Source organism: Parasteatoda tepidariorum, chromosome 3 (assembly GCF_043381705.1).
Source record: "Parasteatoda tepidariorum isolate YZ-2023 chromosome 3, CAS_Ptep_4.0, whole genome shotgun sequence".
Lineage (NCBI taxonomy): Eukaryota > Metazoa > Arthropoda > Arachnida > Araneae > Theridiidae > Parasteatoda > Parasteatoda tepidariorum.
The window spans coordinates 69,411,481-69,434,789 of NC_092206.1; the positions used below are offsets into that span (position 1 = coordinate 69,411,481).

The 23,309-nt window shown below is 29.0% G+C and overlaps 1 long non-coding RNA gene across 6 annotated transcripts in view; it reads right to left on the reverse strand.

The window, feature by feature from the left end:
- LOC122269938 (uncharacterized) overlaps window positions 1-23,309 on the reverse strand; it is a 175,249-nt gene that overhangs the window by 119,675 nt on the left and 32,265 nt on the right. For 4 of the 6 annotated variants that reach the window (XR_011636430.1, XR_006225498.2, XR_011636431.1 and 1 more), the window contains exons 2-3: window positions 7,525-7,726; window positions 5,545-5,650 (exon numbers count right to left, since the gene is read on the reverse strand). This is a non-coding gene — a long non-coding RNA (uncharacterized lncRNA). Of the gene's footprint in view, window positions 1-5,477; window positions 5,651-7,524; window positions 7,765-23,309 lie in introns of all 6 variants that reach the window. The other 2 variants (XR_006225497.2, XR_011636429.1) reach the window with 2 other exon arrangements.

The window sequence follows — 23,309 nt, forward strand, 5'->3', positions numbered from 1 at the left end:
TATATATATATATATATATATATATATATATACATTGCAACAGTTGAATCAAACACTCAAATCGAAATTTTTTTAACTATTCTACCTAAAATAATTTTTTCATTAAATTAGTTAACTGTTTTAATGCATAAAAATCTCAATTTACAAATAGATATTTCCTTTTGCCCAGATTGATTCCGTCTTAGATATAGTCTACTGAACATGAAAGAACATTAGATAAAATATGAAACGGCAGAATGCATCACTGTAAGCTCTCTGTATCTTAGCCCTCAGAGATAAACATATTAACTATGTTTCCCTCTCTACACTGATAAGTTAATCAAAGCAAATGGAGAGTTAGTGTTAAGTAGATGATGTTAAACCAGAAAGCTGGAATGCAATAAACAATGTTCGTCCATGACACCTAGGTCATTTCTTTCCCCTTCTTTTTTCTTTGGTGTTTCTAAGGAAGAATATTTTTTCCTTCTATTCCGTATTAACCTTTTAATTTTAAAATAGTATTGCAGAAAATGGTCATAAAAATGCATATTCTTTAGCAGTCAATAAAATTATATGAAACTAAGAGTATGTACAACATTGAATTCATTTTTAATTAGACGTAAATAGACATGTATCATTAGTGTTGAAATCTAGTTAAAAATAAACTATCTATTGTTTCAATTGTTTCGCCACTTTTGAGCACTCAAGCACACTTTTTATATTTACAACGTATTTTTTAAATTTTTTTTAACTTGATGATTTTGTAAAAAAATTCGTGTTTCATAAGGCTATAAAAATTTCGAAAAATCTGAAAATTCAACAAAAAATAATATATGTGCAAAGTAAATTAAAAAATCAAATTATTGAGCTACCTTAATATATTTCCACTTCATTTATTTATTTATTTGTTTTAAAATTAGAGGACACTTGAAATAAAGTTAATTATTTTTCTCCATTCAATGTATAATGACTTCTTTAACTCATAATGTTTTGTCTTATTATTGGAAGTTTCAGTATTTAAAATTATTTTACGAGGAGTAAAAAAAGACATTTATTATGAAAATGTCCTATGTATAAATGCACCTTAATTTAGAAAAACCTTAGAGATTAACCAAGTAATGAAACCACGCTTTTTTCGTATTTCTCTTTTTTCATTAAAAAATAAAATTAAGAGGTTTAAAAAGCATCCATAACCATTAAAGTTAAATACAAAAAGACAATATAATACCTCGTAAAGCAATAAAAAAATGTTTTTCCAAAAAACTAATTGAATAGTTAACTATGCTTTTATTCATTCTTATAAAAATTTCTGAAATTAATTACTTTTATTCCTATTCGCTTGCAGTATCTCACAAGGCTAAACTATCAGTTGTATGTGGCCCACAGTTATTTTTATTCTTGTATAATGGGGCTATTTAAAACAATTATAAAAATATCGTTACAAATTTATTCTTAATATTTCGTTCTACATTCAAATGCTTTGATAAAAAAAATAATTTAATTGTTTCTAAGAAGCTATTTTAGAAATAATCATCATATTTTTAGATTTTTTTAAGTATCTCCTTCTTCAATTATGAAATAACCATTTTTTTCATGTCTGTTATGAAAAAAGTAGATAACTGAGTCGTGTTTTTATTTCTTTATTTGAGAAGAACATCCTTCAAAAACCATTTCTTTAAATTGCGCTAATTAAACAACTTAACGATAACTGCAATTAAGGTGGATCGAAAAATTCATTTGCTCTGAGATAACTTTACTTTTAAAGATAACTTTCTTTTTTAACATTTTAAAGCTTATATCTTTAATTTTTCTCTAAATTATGAATTTTTTAAAAAAATTATATCAAAATAAAAGGTACGCAGGTATTTCATGCGTCTGTAAATCGTTTTCACAGTTAATAAAATCTTTTACTATTTAATACAAAATATTTTTTAATAATTGTAATTGGGAGGGCAATTAGATAAAAATTTTTTTTAATCAGTTAAAGTCTTAATGTCCATAACTGAATGCGCAATGCATAGTTTAAGGTTACGTTTCTAAAAAGCATTTGTACTTTCAGTGTAAAATAGGATTTTTTTTTATCCTATATCAAAGTATATATTGCTGAATAAGTATTTAGCATAATACTGATATTGCACGAATGAAAACTTTTAAACTTTGATATAACATCTAGTTGACCTCGTTTCAGCATTAACAATACCCAACATGAATATAATTAAGGAAATTTTGAAAAATGTTTGAAAATTTTGATTAAAGTCATATACGAATATACATATTTAAATAGAAGCTAAGCCTCGGGGGGTGATCTCCAGCTGTCGTTCTGAATTTACCGAGAGGGTTGGACTGAATTACTATCCATCTAAATTATTACAATCTCTGAAATTACTACCCATACGAATGAAGTATTGTTTCTCTTACGCGTTTTTTAATTAAATAGGCTAAAAAACGTTACTTCATTTTTCCAGATAGCAATATCAAGCAAATTAATAAGCAAAATTCTTGAATCTTACAACTTCCTCAAAATTCCTAATTAGTAGAATTCAAAAATCCTTATAATTATTACTATATAATTATTATGTCCTATAATCTAGCATCATTTGATTTAGTGTAAAAGTTGCATAAGAAACAATACATCACTGTGTAGCATTGTTGTACACCCCTGCTTACACTTATAACAAATTATGCTACCTTTGACCTTTTTTCAGAAAATTCAAGACTTTGATATAGCATATGAACATATTATGATATAGACTTGTCCGACAGAGTTAGGCCTGGTTTCATTCGATTCAAAGTAAAAAGCACCTATGAACCATTATCTTACTAGTCACTAGCAACTTTATACTTCACCTCTTCCTGAACCCTTCTCCCTAATGAAGTCACTCTGGAGCATATATGGCAGTACTTTTACTTTCGTTACTTGTACCGCCGGTACAAGTAAAAAGTACGTACTTTTACTTGCACTTCGTTACTTTTTAAATTTAGTACTTTTACCTGTACTTTCATTACTTTTTTGGGGAAAAAGTACAAGTATTTGTAACGGAAATGTCGAATGAAATCGTTACTTTTTCCTAAAACTCGGCAGGCTTTTTTAAAAAAAAAAGAAAAAAAATTTAAATTAAAAAAAAATGCTTACGTTTTTTTTAATTTATAAAATCAGTGTGCAATATATATGCATTCACAGCTAGCTTCGCGTTTAAATACTACTTGAATAAAAATAGGTGAATAAAAATATTATACGTGAATACGTATAATGCGAGAATAAAAATATTAATTAGCAAGTTATTTTCATTCATTTCCGAGTTTTATGCATTTATTTAATACATTTTAAATAAAAAATTTTGGATTTTGTTATTACGTTTTTCAATTTTCTTTTTTAACTCACTAATTTTGTGAACATTTTTGAGCATTCTGAACATTTTTGTCTTAATACATTTTTTACTAAATTCATTTTTACCTAGTACATTTTTTACTAAAATTATGTTTATGCCCGACCTTGTCGAACAACGCCCAGTCAAATCTCTAAGAACTTCAGAACTATTTGTGCTATTGAAAACTATTATAATTACTATTTTAACTCTTGAAAACTTGAAGGTATTAATTTAGCCGCTGATACTAAAATTCGTTTACAAATTTTAATTATTCCTTGGGCAGAAATGTTCGGAAAATGATTTCAGCATTAGCCATTGTGACAAATAAAACTGTAGACTGTTCTGTTTCAACTTATATTGCACATTCAATTATTTTTCACTAGCTCAAAGATCACAAAGCTATCTGAAACCCCGTGTTTGCTTTGTTTATGTTTGTAATAAAAATAATAAACTAAAAATTAAAATCAATAGATAAAATTTCTTTTTCGTGCAAATCCATAAGAAGTTTGATATTAAAATTATGTCTGATTTTAAAATTATATTATACGATTATATTATAAAATTGTAATATTCTTCCGAATTTAAAAATAAATGAATGTCCATAACTTTCAGAATTAAAACTAATTAAATAAATAACAAAAATTTTGCAAAAACATTAAAGAACATAAGAATATTATTCAATAAAATTTTAGATTAGTTTGAATTTTCGATTTCCTAGAAATGTATTTTTAAATCGTTACTTTTTTGTTTAGTACTTGTACTTTTACTTGTACTTTTTACTCGTTACTTTTTAAAATAAGAACTTTTTACTTTTTACTCGTTACTTTTTTTAAAAATACTTGTACTTTTACTCGCTACTTTTTAAAAGTAACGCTGCCATATATGCTCTGGAGGCAAATGCTCACCTCAAGGAAGAGATCAAAATAGATCAAATTTCAAATATGTATATTGCACTTAAACCATATAATATTTCAAACAATTACCAGTTTTTACCTAATAAGTTCAGCATCCAAGTACTCAACGGAATTTCAAATATGTATATTGCACTTAAACCATATAATATATCAAACAATTACCAGTTTTTACCTAATAAGTTCAGCATCCAAATACTCAACGGACCTAGTTAAATTGATTCGGGATAGAAAAAAGCTGATCTTTCTATGTTAAAATCTAATTGTTTTAAATAAAGAAATCATTCATAGATTTATAAAGATTGCAAGAATCAATAATTTATGAGCAAAAAAATCTAAACTTGTGCTACTTAATAAAATTATAATTTTTGGTCTGTGATTGAAAGACACTCAAAGTGCGCATAAACACTTAGCTTTTTAGAATGTTTACTGTCATGTATAATCTTAATGTAAAATGTATAATCACGCTGTTTACAATTTCAATTCCAAATTTGGAGTAAAATAATCAGCAGACAATTGACTGCAACGTTTAGTTCAGGGTAATTTTTACCTTTACAGGTTTGAAACTGTTTACAACTAAACTAGTATGATTATAAAGCCATAAATACATAACAATACGTTTTAACCTTTTACAACTAGCATGGTTTCAAAACCATGAAAAAAGTTTCCTGTGCATAAATGCTAGGCTTTCCGTTAGGTAAGGGACATTGGAGAATGCAGGACACTGGAAAGTTTTCATGTGTTGTAAGGAATGGAGGAAATATTGTTGTGTCAACGGGGACTCGAACCCTAGCTCTGTTGATCATGAGACTGGCTGATTAGTCATCTCGGCTATAATATGATTTTAATTACCATTTCCTTTTAAATTATTTGCCTGTTTTTGTTTGAATATGGTAAAATAACAATTAAATAAATTGCTATATTACCATTTTCCCGAGAAATTTCTAACAATGCTTTATTAACTTCTATTCTTATATTTTATTCACTTATATCATATCCTTTTGTTTTTTTGTTACTTTGGTTATAGCTTCATTCAATTAAGTGTAGAAATATAAGAAAGGAGTAATATCTCATTTTTCAGATTGGAAATATTTAACTAGTAATTAAATCAAAACCTCTTATAAAATCTAAACTATTAGACCTATAAATGTGAATCCAGTGTCATTTTATGAAATTAAAAATTACATTGAAAACAATAATTTTTATGAATAAATCGCACCATTCATATTTTTTCTCATTAGTCTCCTTTTTACTCAGCTAAATCAAGATTGAAAGAAAGGACCTACTTCATATGTTGGGAAAAGGCACAAATTTCACAAAAAGTTTATATCTTTCTCATGATAATGATATATTTCTCATAATTATTTCCGTTTTCACTTCTTAGGAATTGGCCTATAAGGAATATAAAAAAATTAAAACCCCATGACACATAAATTACATTACCAATGGCACACACATTTAGTCATTTAATCATTTATTATTGATTGAGTAAATTTTTGCTGTAAAACAAATTGATAGTTACTTTCTAGTACCACTGAGTAATTTCAAAGAAACAAAATAATTTAATAATGTGCCATGCACAAAATAAAAACAAGGAATACCTTAAATAACTTTTGATCTAATGATCGGATGCCGATGCTCTAGAACTCAATTTTTATGGTTTCGATGGGGTTATCTCAAACATGCTTATTAATTAGTGCTAGTTATATGCTTATTAATTAGTGCTAGTTATATGCTTATTAATTAGTGCTTTAAGTTACAGAATTAAACACAAAACCGATTCGGATTTCTGATCCTTTTATAAGGGGTAGCCGCGTTCATTAGTGATATAAGGGGAAGCCGCGATCTGAGAAATATGGTCCAAAGTTTGAACCACTTAATGTTAATTTTCCTTTTTGAATACTTTTTAAGCGAATTTGAAACATTTTAAACACAGTTATAAAATGCCTTTATTATAAGATAATTCCATGCTAAAATTAACTTAAATATTCATCATTTTTTTAAAATTTTATCTAATATTAGTCGTGAAAATTTAAATTTTGAAGTAAATACTTTTTCAGGTCATTTTGAAGAATATTATTGAAGGCAAAATTTTAAAAGTGAAATCGGACGAATAAGTCCTGAGAAATCGATTTTTTTTTAAAAAGTCGTATTTTAAAATTTTTACTTCTCAGGAACTAATTGGTCGATTTTTCTCAAATATTACTTATTGCCATGTAAAATTATATCCTTTGAAATGATGAAAAAATAATGTACCTTAAAATTCAAAAGTTTCTCGAGTAATATTAATTAAGTGAATAAAAAATAATAAATATTTATTAAAAGTTAGTTTTTGCTGGAAATTATCCATGGATATATGAAATCTATAATTGTGTATTAAAATTTTTTGAATTCACATAAAAGTTTCTTGAGATATGGCGAAATAAGCCTGAAGTTATATTAACATTAAGGGGTCCAAACTTTGAACCGCTCTCCTGACCAAATTATTGGGACTATATTCCTGCTATCATAACTTGGTTAGCTATAAGTCCACTTCATTAATGATTAATCATGCAATTAAGACAACACATATATCATTGCTAAAAGACAAACAAAAGAAAAATCGTGGGGAAATGACATCTTTAATCTCCCCGATTGCCCAAGAAGCAGTGCTGTAGCTGCCTTTCGTCTTGCTACCAAGCACGATTGCTTATACGACCATCGTTTCCGTCTTAAAATAGTGGATAATCCTGCCTGCCCCCTCTGCCGCAGTGGTGCGACGATGAATGCATGACATCTTCTCAACTGTTCAGTTCTCACAAAGAACTGCATCTACTCCCGATACTGGGAGGCCAGAGAACTTTTGTTCAATTTAAGTTCTTGAATTAATTTTTGTGTTTGATGTTTTGCTTTTGTTTTTGTATTTTGTATATTTCATCTCCTTCTGTATTTGTATTTTTGTTTTATTTTAATCTCCGTACGGCGTTAGGATAATGTCCGTATCGCCTGCTGCATTGGAAATAAAAAATATTCCTGCTGCCCCTTATGTTTTAGGGATCAGAAATCGAAACCCGTCATAAAATAGGTATATTTATTCAGAAAAAGTTGATTTTTTCTTTAATTTCGTTAATATATCATCTGCATAAACTAATTAGCATACTTGAAGCCACCCCTCGAATTTTTAAGAATGAGCCCTAGATCGTAAAAATTCCGATATTAGATCAAAAGTTGCAAAGGGTGGTCCATTTTTTTATTCTGCTCACTATACATAGAAAAAATAAACATACGAGTATGGAGTTGCTGCAGGCATATAACTAAAAATCCTTCGGGATCTCGGGCTAGAGGAAGACCTCCAACTAGACGGCTAGATGACACTGCTAAAGATCTAAAACTATTGAAGATAAACTACTGGAAAAAAGTCGCCTTGGACAGGAGGCGTTGGAGGCTACGTGTTGTTGAGGCAGCCGAAGCCTGTAAGGGGCTGTCGTGCTGAAGAAGAAGAAGCAGGTATATAACAATATGTATGGCTGTAAGAGTAAAAAATTAACTATTAAACTTATTAATATTTAGTTAATTTTTGTTTGCCAAATACTTCAAACTAAATTTATTTCACAAATTACTTTACATTTTACTTATATGATATGCAGTTAATGTTTTTATGTTTGTAGTATTTGTCATTAAATTACTCTTCACTTTACTTATTTCTATGGTTTAAATTAGCATTATATCAGAAATTTCGCCACTTTTATCTGCTGTGACGCGAGTATTACCTTACCCAGGCTATAAAAATATTTTCACATGACTTTAACATTTTCACTATCGAAACTATTATTGTTTCATTGACTGTGCAAGTAAGCCTAGAATAAAACTGTTGTTTATTAAAATTCTAGTACGCTACAGATTCGCTAAAAACAGATTTGCACTAAGAAAAAGAGAGCCATAAACTATTTTCTGACATCTTTTTATGATGAGCCCTAAATTAAACTGACTACTTTAATTTAAAGCAGAGGAAAAGTTAAGTCAAAAACCACTCTTGTACCACATTCACTTGATAAGTCATATATTTTACTCCCTTGTGCCTGGTAATAACTCTAAAGCTTTTCCAATTGATACGGTTGCATGTTCCTTTTCCACTGTTCACATTTTGACGCATGTAATATTTGATTTTTATAAAAATAATTTTTTAACGTCATATGCGGAAAAATGTTTCATTATGAATAAGACATCTTGAAGGAAAAACTTATAATATGTAACATAGATTTGCTGCTAGAGCTGTATTTATTTAAACTTTAATTATTTAGTAGCATAAATTTTTAAAAGCAGTAAAAATAATTTAGTTCTCCTTGCTTATTGGGGTATGAAAACCTAAAAACCTTTTTTTTTCATCAAATGCACAGTAATTCTCAGCACACTTTTAACTCTTAAATTACCTTTTGCTGAAACTCGTAACTAGATTTAGTCATTGTATTTATTCTGAGATTTTTTTTTCTATTTTCATGCAGTCGAACAATGTTGCTTCTTTCATTAATGCATTGCAAAGAAAAATAAGCCAACCAACTTTGTAAGAAAGAAAGTATTGGTTTCCTTTAGAAACTTTAGTTTTCATGTTACTTTCTGAAAAGTTAAGATTCTAAATCAATGAATAACTAAACCGAAAACAGAACTTAGAGAGTTATATGCACAATCATATTAAAAATCTAGTACACATTTATGCGTCAAAATATTATAAATCTTTGCAAATTAATCAAAATCTATTTTATGCAAGAAAAAAAAAATCATGCATTTAAGTGAAATTTATTATGCTACTTAGAAACAGGAAGTTTTTAAAAGATCTCAATCTTTTTTTATTTTGAATATTTTCATATTTCAAACAAATATTAACCAACCAATTTAAAATATTAGACGTAATGTATTCTAGTTTCAATTTGTATAAAAATATTACATTCATGGCTAGATTTATATAATAAACTTTTATTAATTTAGTATTTATTTCGAAAATAGCTAGCACATTATGAAACCCAAATCAATATAAGAAGTAACAGAGCTATGTAACAAGTGAAACTATCATTTTAACAGAATTAATTGCACAGAAAAATTATAAAAAAATTCACTGTATTCTCTAACAAACCTTAATATAAGTTTAACTATTAAAACAAATTTAAAAATGATTAGTTAATGATTTTAATGTCCAATTTCCATAATCACTTTGAAAAATAATATGATTAGTGCACTGTAAAAGACGGCCGGTGGCTGAGCGGTAGCGCTTCGCGCTGTCGTGCCAAAGGTCCCTGGTTCGATCCTCGTCCCGGACAAAGTTGACTCAGCTTTTCATCCCTTCAATGGGTCGATAAATTAGTACCAAGCATGCTTGGGAACTAAACACTGGGAGTTCCGCATTCGGCTGACCACCTGACCGGAACATCTGCTCCCGCACCCCAGAGTCCAAGGTCAAGAAAACTGAGATTAGCTCAGTAGGCCTTGGCCCTCTATAGGCTGTCGTGCCATTAAGTTTTAGTTTAGTGTACTGTAAAAACTGTATTTTAATACTTATCTGGATTTGGAGTTTTAAAAAAAAATTGTGTTATTTCAAGTTAATACCGACTCAGCGTTCGTACATAATTTGAATGGTGCAGTTAAACCCTTAACACAATTAATTGACAAAGTTTACACCAGGTCAAATGCATTTTACTCGAGGATGTGCTGTTCTCGTTTTTGAATGCTCTCTAAAGTTTGGAAAATGAAGGTAAATTTTGATTTCATTTGTGTTAGAAACAATACAATCAATGGCAGAAGACCCCAGCTGCGCACAATGAGTGAGTTTACTTAATTATCAGTTTTATTTCTCAATATATGAACTTTTTTCAATTTTCGATCCAAGATGGCAAACATCGAAGCCTAACGAGGCTTATCTATCGATCCCAGTTCTTATGAGAAAGCAAGTTTCAAGATCATTTGCCTATAATTTGCCAAGTAATTGCAATCCTCTTATCGAGTTCAGTTAACAAACTGATTGTAACCTATTTAATGGCAAACACGTCTCAATGCTCTTCAATGATTGGTTGACTCAAGTGATTTCCGGTTCACCAAGTGATGCCCGGTGGCTGAACGGTAGTTTTTCGCGCTGTCGTGCCACATGTCCCTGGTTCGATCCTCGGGCAGGGTTGACTCAGCCTTTCATCCCTTCAGTGGGTCGATAAATACCACCAGTACCAAGCATGCTTGGGAACTAAACACTGGGGGTTCTGCGTTCGGCTGACCACCTGACCGGAACATCTGCTCCTGCACCCCAGAGCCCAAGGTCAAGAAAATTGACATGGGCACAGTAGGCCTTGGCCCTCTATGGGCTGTCGCCGCTGAGTTTAGTTTGTTCGCCAATTAAATTTAATCTTCTTGTCGGATTGATTTGACAAATTGATCATTTAAATTGTATAGGACCATGTAAAGTTTTAGTTGTACGATATAGGTATTTATGTTTCCATAGGAAGATTTACATGAATCCATCAGCTGTATTTAAAAAAAAATTATAAAATTAAACTTCGATAAATTTCGGTTTTGTTGCTCATAGTCCTAACTCATATTAATATTCGCTATTTGGTATGCGTTTGATTGACAAACTATTTTTATTTTAAGAAATATTATTATCGATGAATCCTAAGTTAACCGTTTATCTGCCTACGTTCCAAAAATGGATCATAGACCTAAATTTGCATTCAATGAGTAAATAAAGTACTTTTCATGCATTTAAAATAATATTACTTTCCTTACTACATTATGAATAATATTACTCTTCATGCATTTAAAATGTCGATTTAGCTTGGTCCCGCTACCATGATTTTTTTATGAATTTCAGAAACTTGATATTATTGGTAAATATTTCTCTTGTCTGTAATATAATTTACCAAAATTCTATCTGATTTTTATGACACGATTGCGTTTTTCACAAGCTTTTAAAAAGATATTACTGCCCACTGTTAAGCACCGAATTAAAAATTTTGTTTTTAAGATTTTAAAAACAAACTATTAGTTTAAAACGTATTGCTCTATTTTTGGACGTTGACGTTTCAATGTTTCTGTTTCAAAATTTCAAGTGATTCATTGAGTTATATTGCCTGCATTCATTCAATTATTTTCATATGAGGAGATTGCTTTCAGGGAGTGCTTTGCTTTTTCCTGTTCTGTTTGACAATTATTGAGTTAAAATGCATGCTAAATAATCAAAATAAATAAAGAGGTAATATGCTGGAAACAGAAATTGTAAATTTATGGACATAAATAAATTATATGTCCTGAAAAGTTAAAAAATATCAAGTATTTTCGTGTTATATAAGAAACTTTAATGAGTGCATTTTTTTATATTTAATACATTTTTTTAACAAAATCAATATGTTTACAGCAGTCTCTATTTGCGTTTTCTATTAAATATATGTTTCCTAAATTTGATTATATTTATTTGATATTATTGACGGCTAAAATGATTACGTTTATTTGAATCCCACGCACAAACAACTAAAATCAATTCTATTTGACATATTTAAAATGCATATTTTTGTTTCTATATAAATTCTTTTTGTCATTACGTCACATTCCTACGTACTATAACAAAAAAAGCTTTTTTTCATTTAAATGTTCAAATTAAAAAATTAAATTAAATAAAAGTCAAATTCCTGAGTTTCAAAGGATTAATATTTATTTCCTAATTTACCATCACTGATCACCATTAATGCTTGATATTTTCATACAAGTTTCTTCAATGTTCTTTTTTTTATTTGTTATTAAACAAATAAAATGTTTCCTTAAAAAATTCTTAAATAAGTTATTTTTTTTCCAAAATACACATTGAAGTGTCAAAATCGAAAAAATAAATTAAATGTTTTAATTAATAAATAAGAGTGCATTAAAATATATTTCCCGTATACTAAAATAAAAATAAGCACATAATTGATTATAAACAAAATAATCAAATAAACATCTGAAATATAACTTCTGCTTTGAAATGCTTAAAAATACAATAAAGTTGCATAATTTATTAAACTAAACAAATATATTCTTAATATTTCTTAAATAACATATTTTAATATTTAATCGCAATTATCTTTGATACAGTGTTAAATTCTTGTTAATTTATTAAAACAATTATTTGCAGAGCAGTGAAATTTTATAATTCTGCAAAGTTTTAAAATGAGTTTGCAATAACATTTAAATAACTTCGTGGCAAATAAATACGTTTTCATATCATCATGAATTAGAGATACTTTTAAGTCACATGCTTATTTAAACAAATAATATTGATTGCTCAAACTAATATTTTTTACATTCACTCTAAAAGGAATAATATCGGTACTTTAAAATATACCACAGGACTCTACATTGCATGGAATCTTTTCAAATTCTGTCTTCCCCCTTTGTAATTCGGCAGATCCAATGAATAGACACCAACTCTGTTGATGTGTATCATTTTACGTCTTTTCTGACAATGCTCTTTACTGGAGTGCTAGAAAGCTTCTTAGGCAACGAAAGCATTTGCATTTAAGGTTATTTTACTAATTGTATTTTACTTCCTCATTTATTTTTAATCATTGATTAGGTCTTTTCTTATTTCTCAGCCTTTCCATTCGAAATAAAAACTCATAATGCATTTATTTTTGCTGCAGTCTCCATAATGTTAAAATAAGTTTTTTTTCGTGCGAATTTTAACATACAGGAAAATCACAAGCGAAATTTCTGACCGAATATATTGCTGAACAACCCAAACAATTGTGTAAAAGAACTCTTCCTGGAAACGCCAAATAATCTTACACCAAACTTACCTGTTTTTACATTATTTGAGAATTATTTTCAATTCCTAAAATACCAATGCAAACCCTTCACGTGATTTGAATATCAATAAACGCCAAGTAGAATATGACGAGAAGTTTGTTTACAATTTTGAATAAGCTGGAAAAATTTTGTTGAAATTTTCACCGCTGATATTCATACACAGAAACAAAAATTTTCCGAGTAACATGTATTTTTATTTTTAATTGCGTGATAAGGATAATAGTATTTTAATTTTTATATCACTGAAAACTATAATTTCTAATTTTATAATGTATAATTTCTGCTGTCTTCAATTCTCTTAAGTCTATTTCAATTCCATCTTCATATTCCCTCCTTGCTTCGGGAATGTTTGATTTACAAACTATTTTTCTTAGGAATTAGTGAATTTTAAATTAATGATTCTTACTTTATACTGTATTGCAAAAATATCTTTATTGACTTTTAAGAGTATGCGATCTTACTGAAATTATAAATTTTTATATTATTGAATAACAAAATTGGTCTTGGCTACTTTCTACGTGTAAAAGAATATTTATGTAATAAAACACTAGATCCAATAGTTACGCATGGCGACTCACTATAGCAGTTTGGGGAGACGTAGTGCCCCCCACTTTGGCATGAGGATATGCTAAAATGTTTTACTAGTAATCCAGTTAAAGAAATATAATAATTTTGTTCAACGTAGTAGCATGTCAAGGTTTCAGGAATTTAAAATTTTACTTTTTCTCCAAATGCTCCAAATTTTTAAACATAATATTTAAAAGGGAGTGTTCATATTCATGGGATTTAAAGTGACGAACGAATTACATTTGAGATGACTTATTTTCATCCAAAGTGAAAAATATACGAAAATGTAAAATAAACATTCATAACATCATCTAACTTATCTGCAAAACTTAACATTTCTTCAGCAACTAATTAGTACGCATTTTATGTACCTAGTGAGCTTTGCTCCTAAATATGTCCGGTAAATACTTTTAATTTTAACTACAATCCAGACATTTTCGCTTGATTGTTGTAAGAATTACTTTGTCTTTTCCGTTTCACCTCTAAAAATTTCTTTTCTGTGTTTCTATCAGAAGACTCAAAACCACCTAATGAGCTTTTCAGAGCCATTAAGAGAATTACCCTCATCTCACTAATGAATCCTCTTTTGTCCTCTTTTCATGGTGTTAAGTACTGGATAATGAAGTAGCAATCATACTTCCATGTGTGTTAGGTGATAAGCTACGGTGATGTCACAAATTCATTTTTTTTTCAGATTTTTCCTTGTTAAAAATAGACGTTTAAAAAGTAATCGTGAAATATTTTGAGAATCTCATTAAAATGAACATAAATTAGATATTTAAAAATAAATACACAAGGAAAAATTATGCTTAAAACCATTCGTTTAGAACACTATAGTAAATCAAATTAATTAATATTTTTTAGCTTTTATACATGTAAGAATCAATAACCTTTCTTCATAATTGATATTGAAAAATATATCGTCTAGTTTGCTAAGTATTATTAAAATATGAAGAAAAAAAAATCAGTTATTAGAAATTAAAAGAGAAAAAAAAACATATATCACAAATAAACAATGCAAATTAAGATGTTCAAATTTTAATATAGTTTCAAATTAATATTTGTTCATAATAGATGTTTAGAAAAATCGGGAAATATATTTACAAAAGGAAAATAAATTAGTTGTTATGAATATTAAACTGCCCTAGAAAATATAGTTTGCAAATTTTACAAATTGAATCAATCAAAATTTAACGTATGAATTTGTAAAAGCAAATAATCTTTTTTCATAGAAAACTCATTTAAGGAATTTTAAAAGTCTTTGAAAATCATGAAAATGCATATATAAGTTAGCAATTATAAGTGAAAGCACTTATGTTAATAATACTAAGAAACCACTGACAATTTAATTAATTTTTAAATACGTACAATGTAATACATTTATGCAAATATTTTCTTAAAATAAAATTTTATTACATATCAAAATAAGTGTCATGAAAACGGAGTCTTAAAAAGTGCAAAAACATGTCAGCAAATTACATGATTTTAGATAGATGCGCTAAAATAAAAAAAAATGACGTTTACTAAACTGTTCCTAAGTAGATGTGTTTCCATTACAGTTTTGTAAAATCCTTAAAGCAGTAGTGGTAATATAAATAAATTGTTTAAATTTTTTATTAATTTGGGAAAAGGTTCAAATATTTAATGTGATCTATCTAAGCTCTAAATAAAATACTCTAACACCAAAATTGACTTTAAACACCAATAATGTAAAATGCTTAAACAATGTCCAAGTGCATCCAGACCATTCGTGAATTGTGTTTGTCTTCAACGCACTTCAATGTATCGGATACGCACCCAGTTTACCTCATTGGAAGGTGAACGATTTATCTCCCGATCCACCGCGGTTCTGTCGCATATAATTTTATTTTATAACCGTCGTCGAACTGCTGCTATATATATATATATATATATATATACAGTGTGTGTGTGTGTGCTACAACACTTTGTAAAACCATCATACTCAAAACTATCATATACTACTGTGGTGTGGCTAAGTAAAAGAAGGAGAAAAAAAGGGGGTGACTAACATTAAGTCAACTTAAGATTAAATGCAATTTAGAAAGTAATTATGTAAAGGCCGAAAAAAAAGATAGTGGGGTACATTGGAAGTGGGTACAAAATTTCAGGTAAGAGCGACAGTGGAACATGCTGAAAAAAAAGGTGGAGAAAACAACTTATACAGTAAAATTACTCAACAGACCCATAGTGAAGGATGCTAAGCAAGAATTTATTAAAAATTTAACAAATTTGAACTACTAAAATACTGGCAAACATGCCAACAAGGAAAACTCGGCCTAAGCCGAAAAACAAACAAACACTTCAACGAGGGAAAAAAGCAACAACTGACTGTTTCTTCGTTATGAAGATAGGCGAGAAAAACCTCGCCAAAAAAATTAAAATTTTACGAATATCGCATTGGTTGGACGGAGAAGGATCAGAGGGGCAAATCACAGAGCTGCAAATATTGGCCAACTGGCGAAGTTAATTGTTATGCTCCGTGCCAAACATGAAGCAGGGTTGTCAAAAGTGGTGACACAGTGGGGGAAAAGAATTATGTGGAATGTTCTGGAACCTTCTTGGCGCCATCGTAAGATCAAAAGGGGCGCTTTGCAATTGATGTAAGCCGAAACGTGGGAAAACGGACTTGGGGTCACTCCTTCTCAATCCAACAAAGGGGTTTGCTGACTGGACATACATCTTGCTGTCAGCGAAGCAACAAAAGGAGGAATCTTCCTTTAAAGGAAGAACATAATTACAGAGAAAGATTACTTTCCCAAGGTTACAAAAATATACTTGAGGCTTAAAATTTAAAGATTACATGAAAATATTGCAAGGAATTATTTAATACTGACAAATAAATAAGATTAATTACAAATGTAAAAAGAAGAAATTAAAAACCATACAATTAAATAAAATTTGCATATTACCATTAAGCTGTCACATAATTACATTATTAACAAATTAACAATTAACCAATGATTATTAAATTAGATGAATGATTAGATAATGAAATTATAATTAACAAATGATTTTAATTAATATGTAGTTTACCATACTACATGTATTCCCCCCAGGGAAAAAAAGCAACAACTGACTGTTTCTTCGTTATGAAGATAGGCAAGAAAAACCTCGCCAAAAAAATTATAATTTTACGAATATCGCATTGGTTGGACGGAGAAGGATCAGAGGGGCAAATCACAGAGCTGCAAATATTGGCCAACTGGCGAAGTTAATTGTTATGCTCCGTGCCAAACATGAAGCAGGGTTGTCAAAAGAGGTGACACACCTGGAAAAGAATTATGTGGAATGTTCTGGAACATTCTTGGCGCCATCATAACATCAAAAGGGGCGCTTTGCATTTGATGCAAGCCGAAACGTGGAAAAACGGACTTGAGGTCACTCCTTCTCAATCCAACAAAGGGGTTTGCTGACTGGACATACATCTTGCTGTCAGCGAAGCAACAAAAGGAGGAATCTTCTTTTAAAGGAAGAACATAATTACAGAGAAAGATTACTTTCCCAAGGTTACAAAAATATACTTGAGGCTTAAAATTTAAAGATTACATGAAAATATTGCAAGGAATTATTGAATACTGACAAATAAATAAGATTAATTACAAGTGTAAAAAGAAGAAATTAAAAACCATACAATTAAATAAAATTTGCATATTACCTTCGAGCTGTCACATAATTACATTATTAACAAATTAACAATTAACCAATGATTATTAAATTAGATGAATGATTAGATAAGGAAATTAGAATTAACAAATGATTTTAATTAATATGTAGTATACCATACTACAACTACTTTCTATTAACTAATGTAATAATATATAAAGTTCCAATCATTTATTTCCCCCGAGTTGGCCCTTCTATTTCAAATTAATTCATTGATTTCCTTACATCGATTTTACTTTAATTAACTGAAACTTCAGCTGGTTTTAATATTTAGTGTACATTTCATCGATTTTTACTTTTATAAGCCAACTACAAAATCTCTATCCAGTGATTTGCCCAACCTGAGCGTGGCCACTTTTGAAGATCTTTTAAACACTGACTATAATACTCTGATATTTTACTTTATTACCTCTTAACCTTAACACAAGTTTTTAATCCCAATATATTTTACTGTTTCATTTTCAACCTCAGCCCATTTAACATTTTTACTCCACCTGTTTCAACTTCTCGAACTGCTCCTCGCTAACCTGTTTTGTGAGAAAGTTTGAATCCTGTGACTCTCAGCGAACTACTGCCATAATTATGGAGGTAATTCTTTGTACGCCTCAATCTTATTTATCAAGTGATGTGAAAATGATTGTTATACTTATATTACGATTACTCAAAATTTTAAGAAACCATTGTTATCAGGAAACCTTTCGGTAATTGATTTTAAATTTTAATATTAATCCTACCTATGCTACAGATGCCACAGATGGTTCTTCGTTGGATCTTGACTGAGCGTGTTTGCTGGGTGTCAGAGCTTCCTCTCTTGGGGGGACTATCGCGACGAAGGTCAAATCTCTCCGTAAATGAAATAGAGAAGGTTCGGGGTTTCTCTAATTTTTAATTAACTGCAACCGAGAGATGAGCTAACTACGGTATAAAGTTCTATCAACGGTACACGATCAAACTACGGTATACGGTAAAACTACGTTATAAAATACCGGTACTTAAGGTGCATCACCATGAAATCCTTTTGTACCGTAAAAAATCTTACCGTCTTTGTTTCAGTAATATATTGTTTAATAAGATTGATTCAGTGATTTTACAGTAATTATTACTGTAAAAATAACAGATGATAATTTTTTGGCCCCATAACATGTTCCGATAAAAACGGATTTTACGGTAAAAAATACCGACACCTGAATGCCGGAACTTCTTACCTTAATTGGATCGAGAATTTATTATAGTGAGAGTGCGATCATATTAAATTCTCGTTAATGATTTTTTTTAGCCACAGGGTGAATATCATTTTCATCATCCGATTGAAGTTTATGAGATACCCGAAACTGCAGCATCTTCAAAGTCTGCGCATCAAATTGAAATGAAGAAATTAAATGGAATCCCTAAATCAAGAAAATTGAAAATTGTTTTCCTTAAATTTCTCCACTGCACCGCGAGTACCGGGATCCAAAGAATCTCAATTGTTTTGTAAACAACGGAGTCTGATATATTGTTTTCCCTTGCATCATCTTTTTTATGTAAATTGTTTTCTGAATAATCATGTTACTGTAAATTTATCAATTTCTTCAAATAAATGAACCACTATACCGCTATAGTTAATGTGCAAAATTATTATGTTTCATTTTTAAACTTTGCCTTTTTTTAGACTTTACTTCATTAGTTTAGATATAGAATATAGAATATAGATATAGAATATAGATACCTCGTTAGAATATTGAATTTAAAATGAATTTTTTTTTATTTTAGTAATAATACAATTTGTATAGAAGCATTTTATGTATTTTGGAACAATTTCGTACATATTGGAAGTTTTTGTTTCTTAATCTTGTCAAAATGGTTTATCTGACAAGTGGCAAAACATAACTTCTGATTAACTGCATTTCCCCCCCAAAAAAAACCTGTTACCGAAATAGGAAAACAGAACATTGTGTGAAAAATCATTTTAAGGCACTTGTCCCGTGAATTACTATATTAAAGAAAGAAAAACTCAACTATTGAAAGGTTTAAATGTTTTAAAAGCCATTCAATTTTTTTTTCTAATTTCTGTAAAATGCCCTTTTATAATTTCCCAAATGAAACATTTGTAAGTTGTTTTATTTTATTTTACTTCAGTTTTGTTTAGATTTTGAAATTTGATTTTTACTACAATATTTTTTTTCAAATATATTCTATAACACTTGTGCAATAAGGGAAACATTCTAAATTTAATCATTCCAAATAATATGCTTCAATACTCAGCAAAAATCATTCAACTATTAAAACAATTTTCCAAAACATTTTAGTTTTTTTTAAAAGAACAAATTGCTAACATTAGGTAAGCATTTAATTCTTAGAAGTTATCTAATCTTAAAAGTTAATCTTAAAATTTATCTAATTTTGAAAGTTATACACTAAATAAATTATTCTCTTTTAAATAATATCAACAATAACTACTATCCATTTATTTGTTAGAGTATAATGTAATAAAGATTCCTTAAATTTTTAATAGATACTTCAATGAATTAACATTAAAGTAGAATAAGTTCAGTTAATAAAACCATATTTCATTTTAGGTATGATTTTTCGCTATAATTGTTTAAATGTCCCCCATTCTTTACAGCATTCTGTGATCATTATTAATAAAGATATTTTCTTTTTGATATCTTTTCTCATCTTCGTGTATCTAATTGTTTGAGATAAATACTTGTCACAAGCACCTGCAGTTTATCGTTTAATGCTTTTGCTTAAAGATTTGAGAGACATGGCCCAATTTCTGAATCGGAAAATTTATTCACTAAGATATTTACTTAATTTCCGTTACCGTATTTCTTAGTACAATTTTTGGTTGAGGTATAATTTTATGAAATATTGTAAGGATAGTAAACGAATAATTTTCTTATTTTGTCTTCATTTCTGCTTTAATTAAATAAAATTGTTAATATGTTTGAATATAAGGATAAATTCACTATCATTAGACACAGTTAGAATTTTCATACTAATATTATGGTAGAATAACCGACAGCAGTCTATCCATCGAATAAGCCTTAAAGAATACAGCAAAGAACATTTTTTATAGCTATGGTTTTGAAAGCATTAGTATGGTTAATGAACCATGAACACAAAACTATATACAATTATATAGATAAGAACCATTTATATATCTGGCACGGTTTCAAAACCGTAAAAAATAAATTCAACTGGAGATTTGAGATAATTTAGCAGTTTTAGGGAGCAACCATCCATGTGTAAATGAGAGTATCATATTCCAATAGTCCAGGTTCACAAATCGGGGAGTGCAGTACACTGGAAACACTTCATGCATTGTAAGCAATAATTTGGTGCCAACGCTGGGACTCGACCCCGTTCTGTCGGTCATGAGTTTGACTGATTAGCCCTTTCGAGTATATCATGTACCCAGCTACAGTGAACTAAGTGGCTTTATTAGAACTTTATTTATAAGTGGCTTTATTTATTGGACCAATTTAGTGCAATACAATTCTATTTGTTCAATCGTATTAGGTAAAAACGGTTAATAAATGTTATTTTTCTCATTTAGTAGTTTGAATACCATCTTATTTATGGTTAATTGAATGTTTTAATTGAATAGAGTAAAATAATATTTAAAAAATTGCTGTTCAACTACCTTCACGAGACATTTCTAACAGTGGAGCAGCATTGATGATTATTCAACAATGTAACTGTCTTTGATTACTGCTAATATGTTGCTCTCCCAGTGACTTTCTATTGCTCCAACAAGCAATTTCTATTTTCAGGTGATTGCAAAACAGTACCGGCTTCAGAAAGTTCCGGTCTCTTATACCGTGAAATCACTCTAATCCATACTACATAATTCTAATATATTGTAATTTTTGACAGCAATAATTACCGTAAAATCATTGAATCACTCTAATTAAATAAGGATTACTATAAATATTACGGTGTAATATATTGGTGTAAAAAATAATTTTATGATAAAATGGATTTTACTTATGATAGAACAAAAGTGCCCATACTTTATACCGCCATTTGACGCGGAATTTTTTTCAGTAAAGTTGGGGTAAGCGTGTAATTTTCGCACTTGGTTACATTAGGTATGTGTTCCAAATTGCTAGATTGATGATTGATAATTGGTAAATTCATAGAATTGATATAATTGAAATGATATAATTTATAGAATTAATATAATTAAAATTGTATAATTTATAGAATTGGTATAATTAAAATAGTATAATTTATAGAATTGATATAATTAAAATTATATAATTTATAGAGTTGATATGGTTATATCAATTAAAATAAATGAAACTCATTAATTTATAGAACATTTCCAACGTAGTGTAATGTACTAATTTCATAGTACCTATTCTAACTGTTTTATACGCATGCATTCTAAAACAATGTCCAAACGCAATTCCGCAAAACCCATTTTGCTGTAAGTGTACGTAGAAATTAAGGCTCCAAAATTTGAACTTCAATTTAAATTTTGATGTCGTCAGGATCGCGCACCAACTGCATTTACTTCATAGACAAAATAACGCCATTTTATCTGAAGCTGGTTGAGCTTTAAGCCTCCACTGAGGATCAAACCCTAATTCCTAGTGTCTCAGTGCTGTATAGACTGATCTATCACAGCACAGTGAATGTGTCGAAAGACTCAAATTTATGGTAAATAATCAAACAGAAAAAAACTTTTTGAAAATAGTTAGGATTTGCTTAACTTGAGTGATTTCAAATTTGGAATAAAGTACTTTTATTAAATCCAATTTTTTGTTTAAAAAAACCTACAGAAAAAGTTAAACTTCTAAAAATGATTGATCTATTTTATTCTAGAATACTGAAAGCTGTAAAAGAATATCTGCTAACGATTTTTTACTACATACATTTGATTTTCCTTCTTTTTTTTGTGTTAAAAACTCTGCTGAATCAGAAGCAGAGGAAAGTTGAAAAGAAATCTTGTTGAAATTCTTTGGGGAAGTTTTACTCAACTGAATGAAAGCAAAACTGTTTTTGAATTCCAGTTTTTTTCCCGTTTTTTGAAGAAGAAAAAATGTCTTTTCTTATGACATGAAATACTCTGAAGAAAGAAGCATATGTTTGAACGCAGAAAACATAGAAGAGGAAACTCGATGGGGCATCCATGTATGGATGATAAATTGGCTCTCGCATTATTAGATAAGAGTTAGTTACGTGTACTAAAACCAATGAAGATTGTTTAAGGTAAGGTATAGTTTGTACTAGTGTTAATAAAAAAAAAGTCAGTTAGTTAGTTTATTTAGACTTAGTGAAGAAAAAAATATTCATTGTTTAGGAAACGTTAACTTTATTAAGTCATTTTTTTTTGTATTTGACTAAATTCAATAATATATATATATATACATATATATAACACAAAAAAATAGAAAAGCAGTAAAAAAAAAATTGAAGTTAGAAAAATATTAAAAAGATTTCTTTTAAAACATGTTTAAATATGAAAGTTGAGTATTCAGCCCTTTTTCTCAAGCACCCCAAGTGGTTGGCTAGGTAAACCTGATGTTAGATCCCCTCCCTGTCTTAAAGTAAAAACTTATTTAAAACATAATTTGCAAGAAACAACCCAACATTAAACTAATTTAATTATCAAATGTAAAATAATAATTTATTTGCTAATGACCATTCCCACATACTTTTTTTTTAATTTTCATAAATTTACTTTAAAATTTACCAAGGCATTTTTTTATTATTGTCGTAGATTTTTTTTCCATCCTTATTCTTAACAAAATGGGGTATCAAAAAAGAAAAATGCTTTAGAATCAACGCTTATCGTTGAACGAAATAAAAAAGTATACACATGATCAAAGGTATTATGAGTGTAATGGAAATTATTTTCATAGCATACAGGTTTTTAAATTTTTAACAAAATCGAATGGAAATATATAAGAATCAGAATAAGTTATGGGACAGCATTTTATTTTTCCTTTAAAAAAAAAAAAAAAAAAAAAGCTGGCTTTAGTGAAAATAGAAAAACAAAACAAAACAAAAC